At 37.7% G+C, this 19185-nt stretch overlaps 2 long non-coding RNA genes across 2 annotated transcripts; one reads left to right on the top strand and one right to left on the bottom strand.

Annotated features, from left to right (window-relative positions):
- Positions 1–203: 203 nt before the first annotated feature.
- On the bottom strand, positions 204–930 carry LOC120478488 (uncharacterized). The gene is made up of 3 exons (XR_016146876.1): positions 821–930; positions 579–735; positions 204–499 (listed from the first exon to the last, which is right to left on the bottom strand). It is a non-coding gene; the product is annotated as an uncharacterized LOC120478488 (long non-coding RNA).
- A 4504-nt stretch (positions 931–5434) lies between these two features.
- On the top strand, positions 5435–9686 carry LOC148973351 (uncharacterized). Its single transcript, XR_016146875.1, has 4 exons — positions 5435–5496; positions 5629–5837; positions 9222–9261; positions 9341–9686. It is a non-coding gene; the product is annotated as an uncharacterized LOC148973351 (long non-coding RNA).
- The last annotated feature ends 9499 nt before the right edge of the window (positions 9687–19185 follow it).

The raw sequence follows: 19185 nt of genomic DNA, 5'->3' as shown, positions 1-19185 counted from the left end.
AGTTGCAAACAAGTTATTTTCAGTCATTTTGTCAGATGAAAATTTTAATTTATATCACATTGTAACTCTTTTGATATATTTGCATATAAAAAATATTCCAAAGACAAACTGTAGATGCATTTATCACATGAAATTCAATGCAATTCAATACAACATATTTAATACCATCTTTACAGGTGAAGTGTGTCATTTCTAAACCACTTCAGCGGCACTAAACAAAGAATCGCAAAAATAAGATTTAGGAACTATAGGTCTATAATAAATATCTATTAACATCCAAGCCAGGAAGGTGTTTTATCTGCTCCAATAATTTCCTTATGTTTGAAGTCATATTTATACACATCTGAGCCAACAAAGAAATGAAGACAACCTGAAAAAAAATGGCTAAAATGGTAAAAAATGGTAAATGGCTGCACTTATGGGTCCACTTATTTCTGGGAAATCATGAGAATTGTTCCGCGGGCTTGAGTCATCCATTGTCTTGTTGTGTTCGTTATACCTGAGAAAAAGCATTTTCAATGTCATTCACATTAAAGCTGATATTGGTGATACATTGCTATGGTCTCTCTAGGGTTCACCTCCAGTACTGATGTTGGGTGAAGAATAGGGTGTGTACAGTTTTGTGAATGTGGACCGCAGCATCTATCTGCTCTACCCATGACGGGAACCCCAGACTGCTGATGTTTTTCGCTCTGCCTTTTACTTGGGATCCTTTCACTGTCCAGAAAATCGTACCTGTGTTGAAGTAGCACTGAGAATTAATGTTGTTTTAAATCTTGAAGGCAATACAGAGATGCACAATGTAAAACCATGTCTGTACCGTTGAACAGATATGCTGTTGACCGCTGTGGGACCCAATAAGCAGCGTCAATCTGACAATCAATTTTTGGCATAAAATTGCTAATGGGGCCTTCCTTTATATCATTTTGATTGTTGTGCTTGATCCACAAGTACCTAAAAGGATACACAGAGATTTGTAATTTAATAACCCTATTTAATAAAAACTGTATATGTGATAGCTTATATATATATATATATATATATATATATAGGAAGTATCAACTATTGTCTTTTCCCCCTCCGTTATTGTGTTTAACCCACTTCATAAGCTTCATTTTTAACTTATGATTTTAGGATAGGAAAAAATCTGTTGCATTTGTATATTTTCATTGTTTTACACCAAAGTGTTCTTTGACATGTTCAATTGCAAACATTCACATTAGACAAAAACAAATGAAATTGTATTTTAGCTCATGAATGCATGAATAGATTGATTGAATAAAACACACCAGTTACTAATGAAATACTTGATAGAGAGAATTGACGATGACAGAAAATCTGACATAGAATTGTGAATTTTCCTCTTTAGTTAATTGAGAACAAACAAATAAACATACAGTACTAACCCAGTTGCATTAAAAAGGTACAAATGCAGGACTTACTGTTGCCAGGGACAGGTCATTCTAAGCAGGTACCGATCCATCATCTTCAAGTGGTAAAGGTACTGGACTGACCAAAAATGCCAAAGGCACAAACTAGACAGAGCAAAACATACATCTCCCCTCTACAGACCACAGAAGCTTCTGAATATGGCCAGTCCAAGGAGACATTGAAAGTCTTAGCTGATGTGAACCCTTTTTAACGTGACTCAAACAACGCCAAAACCAGTAAAACCTCAAGCTTAGGGAGTGGTTTGCTCTGGTCAAGAAAAGAGGGATCCTTTGTAAGAGGGACGTGTCAAATTATAGGCATCAAAGGAGGCATTTACCTAAAACAAAAAAACAATTCCTAGATTTCACATGGGATTGTCTGAGTGATATCCATTTTCTTGCAGTATTTCATGGCCAATGAAATGTATCTCCATCATCTGCTGTTTGTTGGCGAGAATAGAATAAATAAATATAAAAACATCTGGAAAATGTTTTTTTTTTCCTCCGCCATAAATAACCCTAATATCAACAATGTTTTGTACACTGGAGTGTTACATGTAGTATATCTGGTGATCTGGACCATTTATATTCATGATGTGGAGTTATTTCCTTTCCTTGAGAATCTGGCAGAAGTCTAGGCTAATTGTGTAAATATTTTAAACAATCTTGTTTTCTTTTCTTTACTTGAATTTAAATGCTTTCATTCAGTTCAGTTTTCATTTCATTCAGTTTTGAGACCAATCAGAGAGTCATAGTATTCAGTATTCAATTCAGAGTAGTCATGTCTTTGAAGGTTTATAAGTTATAGTTAAAAAAATCTCAATATGTATAGGAAAATGAATGCGATCCTGACAATTGCACTCTATCAAACTGCTCATCCACAGGTGATACTTTCATTGTATTTCACCATGAATTCACTCACTCATTTCATAAAAACACAACTATCACAAATTTTGGGGTCTATGTTATCAACTAGTGAAAATGACTGCATTGTTAAGACGTTAATATTTATGTTTTTGTAAGTTCGTATATTATGGGCTGAAATATGTGCCACCAGAAACTGAATTTGAACCATTTATATTGAATTTGAATGGCTAAACTTGAATAATTGCATTGAAAAACTGGATTTAAATCACATAATTTGAAATTGTATTGTTTAATTAAAATAGAATTTATTCAAAAACTGAATCTGAATTGTATAATTAGAAACTGAATTTATTTGATTGGAACTGAAGTCCAATAAAATTTGATCCTCACTGAAAATTAAACTTTCAAGTTACTGAACTGAGGCAGACATCCGGGTAGTTGGAGGATGAAGGAAGAGCAATCGAGCGCAGATCGATAGATAGCGTTCATTGGCGCACAGAAGCACAGGACTCCTCTTGGGCCAATCAGCACCAATGTTTTGGAGCACAGTATGTTACCCGCCATGAAACGAAGAAGTGCTTGCCTGTCTGACTTGCCGACTGGCGTGAGTCGTGGATTCGGCTGGGACAAATACGGTAAGGACTGTTGTTAATGTTATAACGTTAGCTATTTTGTAGAAACGGGGGAAATTAAATTCTTTCTCCCGACGTTGCTAATGCTAACACAGTTGTTAGCTATAATCCCACGTTTTTGTGGTAGCCTACTACCTCTGGTAAAAACATTTTTGCCTGGTGTTTATTATTTTTAAGCGTTTGCCTCTTCCTCCGGTGAAAATGTTGTTGCAAACGTAACGTTAGCTAGTGTTAGCCGCCGCCAAGTAGACCGGTCATGTCTTGACTGATGGTCTTCAAAAAAAGTAACAATTCTGGTCTTCGGGGTCTATTGGACCCCAGACAATATTATTTAATTTTGTAACAGAATAGTATTTTTTTTTTTAACAAATATAATTTTACTCTGTTTATTAATGTTTTTACTCAACATTTGTGTAGTTTTTGGAGGATTTATGATTTTTTAATTTATTTCTATAAATAAATAAATAAATAAATATTTATTTAAATATGATTTTTACAAAAAAAAAGCATTTTATGTTAAATAAACTTTATAAATAAGTCACTTTATCCACTAGATGGCTATAGAGCTCCACTAGATGGCTGTAGAGCTCCACTAGATGGCTATAGAGCTCCACTAGATGGCTATAGAGCTCCACTAGGCCTATTAACTATTTGAATTACTGAAAGATATAGTTTCTAAAGTTGGATTTAGTTGGATTCATATCTAAATATTGTAAAATCACACTTATAACAAAAATAAAATACTTTTTGTCAAAGTTTAGCATTTGTTTTTGTACTGAAAAAATAACAGTTTTTCAATAATGTTACATTATGATTAGAATCAAACCTGAACATGTTACAAAGAGAAATGTTGGAGTCTTAAGATTTGATCATTTATTTCAACTGAACAGCAATAACAAATGAGCAAATAAAGCAGTAAAAAAATATTTGTAAAAAAAAAAAGAAAAGTAAATTGGGAAGAAAATCGAATAACTAGGAACAATAGTTTGGAACAATAGAACAGATGGTCTCATTTTTTTTTTTTTATAGCCTTACAAATGTATTCCTGTGTGTGTGTGCACATTTTCAATGTGTCTTAGTGTTACCAATTTATTTTTGCGGTGGTTCTGCATTTTAGAGTATTTTATTTTACAAATGATAAGCGAATAGTTTTTATAGTCTGTATGTATTCCTGTATATTGTATTCCTCTCTATGTGTGTGTTTGTGTGTGTGTGCATGTGTGTGAGCATGATAATTTTGGATTGTGGATGTTTTTTGCATTGTTGGAAGTGTGCCACTTAATTTCTGTCATTTCTGTCTGTGTTCTGCGTTATTTCTGATTTTGATGATGAATTGTGTCTATTTTGAGTCCAATGATAAATAAATATTTATTTATTAATTTATAGATATTTAAAAGATATCATAAATCCTCCAAAAACTGCACAAATGTTGAGTAAAAACATTAATAAACAGTAAAATAATATTTGTATATATAAAAAAAAAAACTATTGTTCTGTTACAAAATTAAATGGTATTTTTTGGGGTCCAATGGACCCCGAAGACCACGAGTGTGACTATTTTTGTCACGCCTACATAAAAACAGATAGAATTCCATTTTAATTTTTTTTTTTTTGTAGATCTTGACAGTGTTGAGAGCCGTAGCAAGTTTCATACCATTTGGAAAAAGAGAACATTTTCAAAATTCATTTGGGGTCTAACAGACCCCGAAGACCATCAGAGGGTTAAATGTGATTTTATGTTTTCCTCCCGATAACTTCTCATCGTGGTTGTCATTGTCAGAGTAACGTTACTGCTTACAGAGAGAGAGAGAGAGAGAGAGAGAGCGTGTGAGCGTGCTAGCATAATGTAAGGCCATAAACTTCAGGGCAATTACAGTACACCATATAGCACTAGCACTATTCATTTGAATTGAATGCATAAGTTAGCTAATTCCGTTTGACTAGAACACAAAAATAGCACATTTACACTTCGAAAGAAAGCTGGATGTTTTGTTTAATTAAATTCATTAGTGTATATGGTATTGTGGTCTATAAATATAGTGCCTATTTTATTAATATTTTGTTTTATATTGATATAGCTAGCCATTTACTTGAATAACTTTTTGCAATATATTTTCTTTGGAATATGGAAAACATCCCACTTTGTAATTTTTTATTTGGTAATATTTAAGTTATTTATATTGTTTTATGGGTTAAGTTGATGTATTGTCTTTTCCAACTTACTGCTGAATTTATTTATTTTGACAGGGAGACAACTCAGAAGTAGTCAATTCAGCAAGACACCTCCTAAATTTGCTCACAAATGCAACACCTTCCCCTGGTCTTGTTGGGTCCAGTGCCCAACACAGAGCTACCCCTGTTGGGCCCAGTGCCCAACATCAAATTGGCCCAGAGACTCCAAGGTGTTGTCTAGTTTCTCAACAAATAAGATAACTCACACACCCAGATTAACATGTATAAAATAATGTGTTTCATCTCCTGAACACGGCATGCCATTCTAGCAGACAGGGAAGGAGTCAGGAAAGAGGGAGAGATGGCTGACCCAGTGTCCACACAGAAATGACAAGGTTCTTCATTGTATTTGGTTTCTTTGTCAGACTGACTTGTCCCTTACATTCATCAATTTAAATTCTCAAACTATAGCTAGTGAAATGTTTATTTGTATTGTGTTATGTCAAATTAATAAATTATCATCACAGGTCTTTTCCTGCCCTTTTTGGAGCCAGGGGAAAGCGCCGGCACGTTCAAGGGCATTCCAACCACTCCACACCAGTCAAAGAGATAGAAGTTTTATCTCTTACCCAAAATTGTTGAGCGCACTCCCAAAGGCATTGAAGAAGTTTTCCATCTGCAAGCTGGTTTGGGACGCAGGTCCACGCTGATGCCAGAGAACTACACCCATGATGAGGTGAGGCAACATTTTTTTTTTGTCATATAATGTATGAATATAGTCCACTATCAAAACCATTGTTCGTTTGACAATATGATGGTATGATTTACACTACCGGTCAAAAGTTTTAGATCGGTAAGATTTTTTATGTTTTTAAAAGAAGTCTTTTCTGCTCACCAAGGCTGCAATTATTTGATAAAAAACAAAACAAAACAAAAAACAAAACAGTAATATTGTGAAATATTATTACAATTTAAAACAATGGTTTTATGTGTGAATATATAGTGAAGTGTAATTTATTCTTGTGATCAAAGCTGAATTTACAACATCATTACTCCAGTTTTCAGTGTCACATGAGCCTACAGAAATTATTATAATATGATGCTCAAGAAACATTTATGATTATTATCCATGTTGAAAACAGTTTTTTACATTTTTATTTCAGGATTCTTTGATGAATAGAAAGTTCAAAAGAACAGAATTGATCTGAAATGGAAAGCTTTTGTAACATTAATCACTACCATTCAAAAGTTTGGGGTCAGTAAGAATTTATTTTTTATTTTTTGGGGAAAGAAATTAGAAAATACTTATTCATCAAGGATGAGTTAAATTGATCAAAAGTTACAGTAAAGACATTTATAATGTTAGAAAAGATTATATTTTAAATAAATGCTGTTCTTTTGAACTTTCTATTCATCATAGAATTTTGGGGGGAAAATGGTACACAACTGTTTTCAACACTGAAAATAACAAGTTATGTTTTTTTGAGTATAAAATCAGCATATTAGAATGATTTCTGAAGGATCATGTGACACTGAAAACTGATGTGTAATCAGCAACAGCAATGATGGTGAAAATTCAGCTTTCAAATTAAATTTTAAAATATATTAAAATAGAAAAGTAATTTTAAATTGTCATAATACTACACAATATTACTGTTTTGTCTTTTTTTTTTTTTTTATCAAATAAAGCAGCCTTGGTGAGCAGAAGAGACTTCATTTAAAAACATAAAAAAAATCTTACTGATCTAAAACTTTTGACCGGTAGTGTATATTACTCTTGAAGGTATGTTCAACCGTCAAAGATCTTTATCCAAAACTGGAAAGTGTGTCTGGGGGCTGGCTGATTTACAAAGGAGCAGGTACATAGAACTTACCCATGGCCAATCTAATCTTGGTATAAAATAATTTGAATCAATATCTTGAGTGATGAGTACTGTCACATTTCAAAAGAGTTCAACTATTAAATACCTTTTCTTGTTAAGAGGGTGGGGTTCTAGAAAACTATATATGGTGTCTCCTGGGGACAGTGGATATACTGGGCTAATGTTGAAGACTGCAAGTATAGGCGGAAATGGTGTCCTATATGTTGCTCCGTACAGGAGGATCTAGACACTCAACCACTGCCTCCTGACTCCAGGGGCCCGTTTCAATAAGGAGGTTCAACCAACTCTGAGTTAAAGCTTGAACTCAGAGTTGACTTACCCTGAGATGGGAAACTCTGAGTTTTCGGTTACAGAACAGCTGAAATGAGTTAGTTCAATCAACTCTGAGTTGACCGACTCTGAGTTAAGCGCTTGCACCACAACTATAAAAAGCCATTATCAATGGAGCACAGATATTATGAGTCACCATGGCAACAGCGCCAGACAAAAAGAGGTGTTTATTAATTACCAAGTAATCTAAATATTGTAATTTAATTAAAGGGATTACTCTTAATTCTTCTGTAATTTAAAATAAAATATGATGCAATTACATTAAATAGGCTACTACATAAACCAATTAAGTATAAAACAATAGTGGATTTAACATACATTTTTAAAAGGTATATTTTTTATGTAACCTTCTCCCTCTACACACTTTGATCAATTCAAGAATAATTCATGCAATTGTATATTGTGAATTTGAAAGAATTAAAAGTGCAGTTTCTTGTCTCTCCTCTTTGTATTAATCAAGTGGTTGAGGTTGAGATTTAGCAATTAGTAATATGTAGACCAATACTTTCTAGAGATAGTAGCCTGATTATTACATTAATCTAACTACACCGTTGAAGATGTCAGTTAATAATTCATAACTATTTTAGAGTAACTTACTGTTATAATAGTAAACTTACTGTTATTCAACCTAAAGTAGGCTACTATTACTTTGATAAAAATTTTACCTAAGTTAAAGTAAAAATACCAGTCTAAAAATCCACTCAAGTAAAAAGTAGTTAATTTAAAACATGAGTAAAAGTTGCTGAGTAACTTGTGGGGGTGGGGTGGGGGACTCAACCATGTGGGGAGAGTTGAGAAACATCTCAGAAAATATCACGGTTTATGGTATTAAACAATTATTAAATATATAAACTGCATTCTTAAATTACGGTTATTATTATCATCATTTAAAATGACAGTTAAATAAATTAAACATTTGTTCAATAAAACATATCAACTAACTTCAATTATTGATTATGAATAAGATTAACATCTTATTTTTTATCATTAATAACTTATTAAATTATGTTTGAAAAATAAGTGAGTTCTATTAAATGTTTTTTATTCCAATTTTTTTAATGATTTAATAGAAATATATTATCAAAAACGGTGGTAATCAAATAAAAGTTTAGCAAACGTTTTAAATCCTTTTATTTTTTGGAAAAGTGCTACAAAACAGATTTAGTCAATTAAACCATGGACAAACAATATATATTCCTTAAAGAATGTGTAAATACATTTTAGTATTATTGTTGGTGTTTAACAGCACTTCCTCTTTAAAAAAGGGGAGGAGACCGCAAGAAACTCTGAGTTTACTGAAGAAAACCTGCTCCCGACCAGGTTAGGTTCACGGAGTAAGTTACCATGGTAACTGACTCTGAGTATAAGTTACCTCTCTTTCAGAAATGGGCTTGACCTACTCTGCTGTCTCAGGTTTAACTTACCTCCCTTTCTGAAATGGAAAACCCAGAGTTTCCCTCATTTCAGGGTTAACATACTCAGAGTTTTCACTTAACCTCCTTTCTGAAACAGGCCCCAGGTCCTTCTCTAGTATGCCAAAGGCAATGTGCCACTCCTGTCACACCAGTTATCCATTGCAAATCCTAGCGCTGCATGTTGAAACATGCAAGCCTTCAGATACTTATCCACTGGAGGTGTGTACAGACCCATTGTATGGATAATGTTGGGAGACCATTAAGCTTGAATACAATGTTTTAAGAGAACAAAGAAGAGGCTCAACATTACAGTGGAATTTTGTCATAACTTGTATAGTGGCCAGTTCCACCTGATGTGATGTGGATTTAAGATAGTATTTGCTTATATATGAGGCTATGTCAATTAATGAAAATCTGTTGAATGATGAGTATCAACACATATATGCAATCATGTCACAATTTCTTTTTCAATTTTGTTATTCCTCCTGACAGCCTACAGAGGAAGATGTGTTTTTTGTGTCCTCAAAGACAGGTATGTTGTGATGTGGAGTGTTTATTTTTGAGGTTTTATTGTCTCCACCTTTTAATGTTAAACATTTAAGTGATTCCAGTTGCAGACTGTGTGCCCAATCTGTGGCCATAATTTTCCTCCCGATGACCTGGAGGAACATGCAAGCGAGTGTAGAGAGCGGTAACAGAATCTTAGCACAATGTAAAGTCTTAGTCAATGAAAAATTGTCAAGATTTTGTTGGATTTTAGTGAGATATTTGTGATATCCCTCCAAGCATCTGTCTTCCCACCAATGGATTAATCTATTGACCAGTTGGATTTAATGCTTTTAAATTGACTGAGCTGTTACCGTAATGGCTGACTGTGCTGTGTGATATACATTTACTTTCAACAGTACACAAGTTTTTTTTTTCTTTTTTTCTTTGGTTGTCACTGTTGCCATATGATTTTTATTGATCAGTTAGTCCTGACCATAACACAATTTCTTTCTCTCAAAAAGTTTAAATTAAAAAGTAAATTAAAAAGGTTAGTTTAAAAAAGTTTAAATTAAAAAATTTAAATTAAACTTTAATTTCAACTTTTCTATAAAGTAAACTTTTATATGTGGCTTCTGTACTGAGTTTATTGTACACATTTTTACAGTTAAGGTCAGAGGATATGGGTTTCACTCTTAACTTCATACTCGTACGTACAACTTTTTCATCTTCAGAACAAAAGATGAGCATTTCTAGGTTTATAAAAAAACTTTTTTTTGCACCGAAAAAGTCGACAGGGATAGCCCTGTCGTTTTTTTCGTGTCGAAATTTTGAGTTTCTCTGATCTTCTTGAAACTCTGGATTCTGATAGAGCGTCACGGGACTTAGACCTGAGTGCAAAAATGGAGGCTCTAGACTCTTCCTGAGCTGAGATATTGAGATCCCACGTAGCATTTATGCCATTATAAATATCTCCAATATCTCAGTTCTGGAAGGGTCTAGAGCCTCCATTTTTGTACTCAGGTCTAAGTCTCATGGGCCTCTATCAGAATCCAGAGTTTTGAGAAGATTGGAGAAATTTAATTTCTCACCCCGAAAAAAAAACGAAAGGGGTACCACTGTCGTTTTTTTTTTCGGGGTGAGAAATTAAATTTCTCCAATCTTCTTGAAACTCTGGATTCTGATAGAGGGCCATGAGACTTAGACCTGAGTACAAAAATGGAGGCTCTAGACCCTTCCAGAGCTGAGATATTAGATATTAATAATGGCATTATTGGTGCGTGGGATCTCAATATCTCAGCTCTGGAAGGGTCTAGAGCCTCCGTTTTTGCACTCAGGTTCAAGTCCCATGGCCCTCTATCAGAATCCAGAGTTTTGAGAAGATTGGAGAAACTTAATTTCTCCCCACCCCCCACCCCTACAAAAAAACGAAAGGGGTACCACTGTTGTTGTTTTTTCGGGTCGAAATTTTTAGTTTCTCTGATCTTCTTGAAACTCTGGATTCTGATAGAGGGCCATAAGACTTAGACCTGAGTGCAAAAATGGAGGCTCTAGACCCTTCCAGAGCTGAGATATTGAGATATTCATAATGGCATTATTGGTGCGTGGGATCTCAATATCTCAGCTCTGGAAGGGTCTAGAGCCTCCATTTTTGCACTCAGGTCTAAGTCTCACGGCCCTCTATCAGAATCCAGAGTTTTGAGAAGATTGGGGAAACTTAATTTTTCGCCTCAAAAAAAAAATACGTAAGGGGTAACACTGTCGTTTTTTTTTCTGGTCGAAAATTTGAGTTTCGATATCTCAGCTCTGGAAGGGTCTAGAGCCTCCATTTTTGCACTCAGGTCTAAGTCTCATGGCCCTCTATCAGAATCCAGAGTTTTGAGAAGATTGGGGATACTTAATTTTTCACCCGAAAAAAAAAAAACGTAAGGGGTAAGTAACACTGTCGTTTTTTTTTCTGGTCGAAATGTTGAGTTTCGATATCTCAGCTCTGGAAGGGTCTAGAGCCTCCATTTTTGCACTCAGGTCTAAGTCTCATGGCCCTCTATCAGAATCCAGAGTTTTGAGAAGATTGGAGAAATTTAAATTCTCACCCCGAAAAAAAAAAACGAAAGGGGTACCACTGTCGTTTTTTTCGGGTCGAAATTTTGAGTTTCTCTGATCTTCTTGAAACTCTGGATTCTGATAGAGGGCCATGAGACTTAGACCTGAGTGCAAAAATTGAGGCTCTAGACCCTTCCAGAGCTGAGATATTAGATATTCATAATGGCATTATTGGTGCGTGGGATCTCAATATCTCAGCTCTGGAAGGGTCTAGAGCCTCCATTTTTGCACTCAGGTCTAAGTCTCATGGCCCTCTATCAGAATCCAGAGTTTTGAGAAGATTGGAGAAACTTAATTTCTCGCCCCGAAAAAAAAAACAAAACGAAAGGGGTACCACTGTCGTTTTTTTTTTGGGTTGAAATTTTGAGTTTCTCTGATCTTCTTGAAACTCTGGATTCTGATAGAGGGCCATGAGACTTAGACCTGAGTGCAAAAATCGAGGCTCTAGACTCTTCCTGAGCTGAGATATTGAGATATTTATAATGGCATTAAAGGTTCTCTAAGCGATTCTGGGCCAAAACATTTTTTGTCACATACATCAAACGTCTCCTCACTATCGGCTAGCTGCCTGTCCCCTAAACACACTGTAAAAAAACGCGGTCTCTGTAGACACCACAGGCTCCACAAACGGCAACAAAAACAATCATGTCTCACCCGGACCACGAAACCTAACAAACAGTGTTCCAGCCAATCACTGGCAAGAAGTATTTGAGGGTGGGTCTGGGGGGTTAGTGCGCGTGCACATGAATGGTGTGTGTGTGTGAAGGAGAGCAGCGAAGCATCAGAGGGAAGTTTGAAAAATTACCGACACACGACCAAAGAGACGTCGTTCTGAGGAACAAATTAAAAAGAAGAAGGAGTCGGATAAAGAATGTGCGAAGTTCCGAATTTACATCGGTAGCAAAGCTTTTGAACGATGGCGAGAACTCCGACGGCAGAAGGGCAGGTGGGTAACGTTAAATTGTTTTTTTTTTCTTCTAAATTGACGCTTATGTTCGCCAAACCCACACAAGGATATAATTAGCTAGAACTATGCACGTTCACAATTATTTCAGGAAGCACGGAAGGGAGGGGGAGGAGATGAGATGCGGAGGAGGGAGGGTCTAGCTCTGATTTGTTTGGAAAATATTCGAACGTCAACACCCAGGATCGCTTTGAGAACCTTTAATGGTGCATGGGATCTCAATATCTCAGCTCAGGAAGGGTTTAGAGCATTATTGGTGCGTGGGATCTCAATATCTCAGCTCTGGAAGGGTCTAGAGCCTCCATTTTTGCACTCAGGTCTAAGTCTCACGGCCCTCTATCAGAATACAGAGTTTTGAGAAGATTGGGGAAACTTAATTTTTCGCCTCAAAAAAAATACGTAAGGGGTAACACTGTCGTTTTTTTTTCTGGTCGAAAATTTGAGTTTCAATATCTCAGCTCTGGAAGGGTCTAGAGCCTCCATTTTTGCACTCAGGTCTAAGTCTCATGGCCCTCTATCAGAATCCAGAGTTTTGAGAAGATTGGGGATACTTATTTTTTCACCTGAAAAAAAAAAAAAAAACGTAAGGGGTAAGTAACACTGTCGTTTTTTTTTCTGGTCGAAATGTCGAGTTTCGATATCTCAGCTCTGGAAGGGTCTAGAGCCTCCATTTTTGCACTCAGGTCTAAGTCTCATGGCCCTCTATCAGAATCCAGAGTTTTGAGAAGATTGGAGAAATTTAATTTCTCGCCCCGAAAAAAAAAACCGAAAGGGGTACCACTGTCGTTTTTTTCGGGTCGAAATTTTGAGTTTCTCTGATCGTCTTGAAACTCTGGATTCTGATAGAGGGCCATGAGACTTGGATCTGAGTGAAAAAAATGGAGGCTCTAGACCCTTCCAGAGCTGAGATATTAGATATTCATAATGGCATTATTGGTGCGTGGGATCTCAATATCTCAGCTCTGGAAGGGTCTAGAGCCTCCATTTTTGCACTCAGGTCCAAGTCCCATGGCCCTCTATCAGAATCCAGAGTTTTGAGAAGATTGGAGAAACTTAATTTCTCGCCCCGAAAAAAAAACGAAAGGGGTACCACTGTCGTTTTTTTTTGTTTTTGGGTCAAAATTTTGAGTTTCTCTGATCTTCTTGAAACTCTGGATTCTGATAGAGGGCCATGAGACTTAGACCTGAGTGCAAAAATCGAGGCTCTAGACTCTTCCTGAGCTGAGATATTGAGATATTTATAATGGCATTAAAGGTTCTCTAAGCGATTCTGGGCCAAAACATTTTTTGTCACATACATCAAACGTCTCCTCACTATCGGCTAGCTGCCTGTCCCCTAAACACACTGTAAAAAAACGCGGCCTCTGTAGACACCACAGGCTCCACAAACGGCAACAAAAACAATCATGTCTCACCCGGACCACGAAACCTAACAAACAGTGTTCCAGCCAATCACTGGCAAGAAGTATTTGAGGGTGGGTCTGGGGGGTTAGTGCGCGTGCACATGAATGGTGTGTGTGTGTGAAGGAGAGCAGCGAAGCATCAGAGGGAAGTTTGAAAAATTACAGACACACGACCAAAGAGACGTCGTTCTGAGGAACAAATTAAAAAGAAGAAGGAGTCGGATAAAGAATGTGCGAGGTTCCGAATTTACATCGGTAGCAAAGCTTTTGAACGATGGCGAGAACTCCGGCGGCAGAAGGGCTTCCAGTCCGACATTCAGGTTGCTCTGTTTTTGCTTGACAGGTGGGTAACGTTAAATTGTTTTTTTTTTTTCTAAATTGACGCTTATGTTCGCCAAACCCACACAAGGATATAATTAGCTAGAACTATGCACGTTCACAATTATTTCAGGAAGCACGGAAGGGAAGGGGAAGAGATGAGATGCGGAGGAGGGAGGGTCTAGCTCCGATTTGTTTGAAAATATTCGAACGTCAACACCCAGGATCGCTTTGAGAACCTTTAATGGTGCATGGGATCTCAGCTCAGGAAGGGTTTAGAGCCTCCATTTTTGCACTCAGGTCTAAGTCTCATGACCCTCTATCAGAATCCAGAGTTTTGAGAAGATTGGAGAAACTTAATTTCTCGCCCCGAAAAAACAAAAAACAAAAGGGGTACCACTGTCGGGTTTTTTTTGGGTCGAAATTTTAAGTTTCTCTGATCTTCTTGAAACTCTGGATTCTGATAGAGGGCCATGAGACTTAGACCTGAGTGCAAAAATGGAGGCTCTAGACCCTTTCAGAGCTGAGACATTGAGATCCCACATAGCATTTATGCCATTATAAATATCTCAATATATCAGCTCTGGAAGTGTCTAGAGCCTCCATTTTTGCACTCAGGTCTAAGTCTCATGGCCCTCTATCAGAATCCAGAGTTTTGAGAAGATTGGAGAAATTTAATTTCTCACCCCGAAAAAAAAAAACGAAAGGGGTACCACTGTCGTTTTTTTCGGGTCGAAATTTTGAGTTTCTCTGATCTTCTTGAAACTCTGGATTCTGATAGAGGGCCATGAGACTTGGATCTGAGTGAAAAAAATGGAGGCTCTAGACCCTTCCAGAGCTGAGATATTAGATATTCATAATGGCATTGTTGGTGCGTGGGATCTCAATATCTCAGCTCTGGAAGGGTCTAGAGCCTCCATTTTTGCACTCAGGTCCAAGTCCCATGGCTGTCTATCAGAATTCAGAGTTTTGAGAAGATTGGAGAAACTTAATTTCTCGCCCCGAAAAAAACCCGAAAGGGGTACCACTGTCGTTTTTTTTGTTTTTGGGTCAAAATTTTGAGTTTCTCTGATCTTCTTGAAACTCTGGATTCTAATAGAGGGCCATGAGACTTAGACCTGAGTGCAAAAATCGAGGCTCTAGACTCTTCCTGAGCTGAGATATTGAGATATTTATAATGGCATTAAATGTTCTCTAAGCGATTCTGGGCCAAAACATTTTTTGTCACATACATCAAACGTCTCCTCACTATCGGCTAGCTGCCTGTCCCCTAAACACACTGTAAAAAAACGCGGTCTCTGTAGACACCACAGGCTCCACAAACGGCAACAAAAACAATCATGTCTCACCCGGACCACGAAACCTAACAAACAGTGTTCCAGCCAATCACTGGCAAGAAGTATTTGAGGGTGGGTCTGGGGGGTTAGTGCGCGTGCACATGAATGGTGTGTGTGTGTGAAGGAGAGCAGCGAAGCATCAGAGGGAAGTTTGAAAAATTACAGACACACGACCAAAGAGACGTCGTTCTGAGGAACAAATTAAAAAGAAGAAGGAGTCGGATAAAGAATGTGCGAGGTTCCGAATTTACATCGGTAGCAAAGCTTTTGAACGATGGCGAGAACTCCGGCGGCAGAAGGGCTTCCAGTCCGACATTCAGGTTGCTCTGTTTTTGCTTGACAGGTGGGTAACGTTAAATTGTTTGTTTTTTTTTCTAAATTGACGCTTATGTTCGCCAAACCCACACAAGGATATAATTAGCTAGAACTATGCACGTTCACAATTATTTCAGGAAGCACGGAAGGGAAGGGGAAGAGATGAGATGCGGAGGAGGGAGGGTCTAGCTCCGATTTGTTTGAAAATATTCGAACGTCAACACCCAGGATCGCTTTGAGAACCTTTAATGGTGCATGGGATCTCAGCTCAGGAAGGGTTTAGAGCCTCCATTTTTGCACTCAGGTCTAAGTCTCATGACCCTCTATCAGAATCCAGAGTTTTGAGAAGATTGGAGAAACTTAATTTCTCGCCCCGAAAAAAAACAAAAAACAAAAGGGGTACCACTGTCGGTTTTTTTTTTGGGTCGAAATTTTAAGTTTCTCTGATCTTCTTGAAACTCTGGATTCTGATAGAGGGCCATGAGACTTAGACCTGAGTGCAAAAATGGAGGCTCTAGACCCTTTCAGAGCTGAGACATTGAGATCCCACATAGCATTTATGCCATTATAAATATCTCAATATATCAGCTCTGGAAGTGTCTAGAGCCTCCATTTTTGCACTCAGGTCTAAGTCTCATGGCCCTCTATCAGAATCCAGAGTTTTGAGAAGATTGGAGAAATTTAATTTCTCACCCCGAAAAAAAAAAACGAAAGGGGTACCACTGTCGTTTTTTTCGGGTCGAAATTTTGAGTTTCTCTGATCTTCTTGAAACTCTGGATTCTGATAGAGGGCCATGAGACTTAGACCTGAGTTCAAAAATCGAGGCTCTAGACTCTTCCTGAGCTGAGATATTGAGATATTTATAATGGCATTAAATGCTCTCTAAGCGATTCTGGGCCAAAACATTTTTTGTCACATACATCAAACGTCTCCTCACTATCGGCTAGCTGCCTGTCCTCTAAACACACTGTAAAAAAACGCGGTCTCTGTAGACACCACAGGCTCCACAAACGGCAACAAAAACAATCATGTCTCACCCGGACCACGAAACCTAACAAACAGTGTTCCAGCCAATCACTGGCAAGAAGTATTTGAGGGTGGGTCTGGGGGGTTAGTGCGCGTGCACATGAATGGTGTGTGTGTGTGAAGGAGAGCAGCGAAGTATCAGAGGGAAGTTTGAAAAATTACCGACACACGACCAAAGAGACGTCGTTCTGAGGAACAAATTAAAAAGAAGAAGGAGTCGGATAAAGAATGTGCGAAGTTCCGAATTTACATCGGTAGCAAAGCTTTTGAACGATGGCGAGAACTCCGGCGGCAGAAGGGCTTCCAGTCCGACATTCAGGTTGCTCTGTTTTTGCTTGACAGGTGGGTAACGTTAAATTGTTTTTTTTTCTTCTAAATTGACGCTTATGTTCGCCAAACCCACACAAGGATATAATTAGCTAGAACTATGCACGTTCACAATTATTTCAGGAAGCACGGAAGGGAGGGGGAGGAGATAAGATGCGGAGGAGGAAGGGTCTAGCTCCGATTTGTTTGAAAATATAAGAACGTCAACACCCAGGATCGCTTTGAGAACCTTTAATGGTGCATGGGATCTCAGCTCAGGAAGGGTTTAGAGCCTCCATTTTTGCACTCAGGTCTAAGTCTCATGACCCTCTATCAGAATCCAGAGTTTTGAGAAGATTGGAGAAACTTAATTTCTCGCCCCGAAAAAAAAAAAAAAACGAAAGGGGTACCACTGTCGGTTTTTTTTTGGGTCGAAATTTTGAGTTTCTCTGATCTTCTTGAAACTCTGGATTCTGATAGAGGGCCATGAGACTTAGACCTTAGTGCAAAAATGGAGGCTCTAGACCCTTCCTGAGCTGAGATATTGAGATCCCACGTAGCATTTATGCCATTATAAATATCTCAGCTCTGGAAGGGTCTAGAGCCTCAATTTTTGCACTCAGGTCTAAGTCTTATGGCCCTCTATCAGAATCCAGAGTTTTGAGAAGATTGGAGAAACTTAGTTCTCGCAACCCAAAAAACGAAAGGGGTACCACTGTCGTTTTTTTTTTCGGGTCGTAATTTTGAGTTTCTCTGATCTTCTTGAAACTCTGGATTCTGATAGAGGGCCATGAAACTTAGACCTGAGTGCAAAAAAGGAGGCTCTAGACCCTTTCAGAGCTGAGATATTGAGATCCCACGTAGCATTTATGCCATTATAAATATCTCAATATCTCAGCTCTGGAAGGGTCTAGAGCAGGGGTCACCAAACTTTTTTCTCTGGGGGCCACATTATCGTTCCTGACTGTGATGGGGGGGCCGGGGCTATATAAAATAGAATTGTGTGACCAAGACCAAACTGACCACCAGCAGGCCTCATAGTAGAGATTACTAGCCTGGCACAGCCATATTTGTTTATCATTAATAGTTGTTTGCAAAAGTAGTAATCGAGTCTTCACACTTTGTTTTAATTTGAAATACCACAGATTTTCCATTTATTTATTTTCGAATACAAATAACATCAAACCTGTCAAGGTAAGAAACATCTGCCTAGTTGAGGTGAGTGGCACTGGTAAGGATGAATGAAAAATTATAAATTATAGGTAGGCCTGTTACTATTTATAATAATTGTGTACAGCACTTAATAAAGGTCAAATAAATAGGCCTATAAAATAAATAAATAAACATTGAAATTATAACAACAACATGAGTAATAGAACTAGTCAGCTCTTATGCCTATCCAGGTGAGCATGCTCAGTAAACAACAAAATACCAAATGCAGACATGTTATTATTTTCCAAAAAGCAATTTAAAAAAATAGGCCATGACGACTTTTGGGGATTGCCGGTTCAAGTAGTGGGGGGCAGAGGGGTTGGGGGGCCAGTCAAAGGGGTGTGGCGGGCCTGATTCGGCCCGCGGGCCTTAGTTTGGTGACCCATGGTCTAGAGCCTCCATTTTTGCACTCAGGTCTAAGTCTCATGGCCCTCTATCAGAATCCAGAGTTTTGAGAAGATTGGAGAAATTTAATTTCTCACCCCGAAAAAAAAACCGAAAGGGGTACCACTGTCGTTTTTTTCGGGTCGAAATTTTGAGTTTCTCTGATCTTCTTGAAACTCTGGATTCTGATAGAGGGCCATGAGACTTAGACCTGAGTGCAAAAATCGAGGCTCTAGACCCTTCCTGAGCTGAGATATTGAGATATTTATAATGGCATTAATGGTGCATGGTATCTCAATATCTCAGCTCTGGAAGGGTCTAGAGCCTCCATTTTTGCACTCAGGTCTAAGTCTCATGGCCCTCTATCAGAATCCAGAGTTTTGAGAAGATTGGAGAAACTTAATTTCTCACACCGAAAAAAAAAACGAAAGGGGTACCACTGTCGTTTTTTTTTGGGGGGTCGAAATTTTGAGTTTCTCTGATCTTCTTGAAACTCTGGATTCTTATAGAGGGCCATGAGACTTACACCTGAGTGCAAAAATGGAGCCTCTAGACCCTTCCAGAGTTGAGATATTGGATATTCATAATGGCATTATTGGTG

Source organism: Pimephales promelas, chromosome 16, assembly GCF_988280905.1.
Source record: "Pimephales promelas chromosome 16, fPimPro1.hap1.1, whole genome shotgun sequence".
NCBI classification, from domain to species: Eukaryota; Metazoa; Chordata; class Actinopteri; order Cypriniformes; family Leuciscidae; genus Pimephales; species Pimephales promelas.
This window is presented reverse-complemented; position numbering and strand designations above follow the sequence as displayed.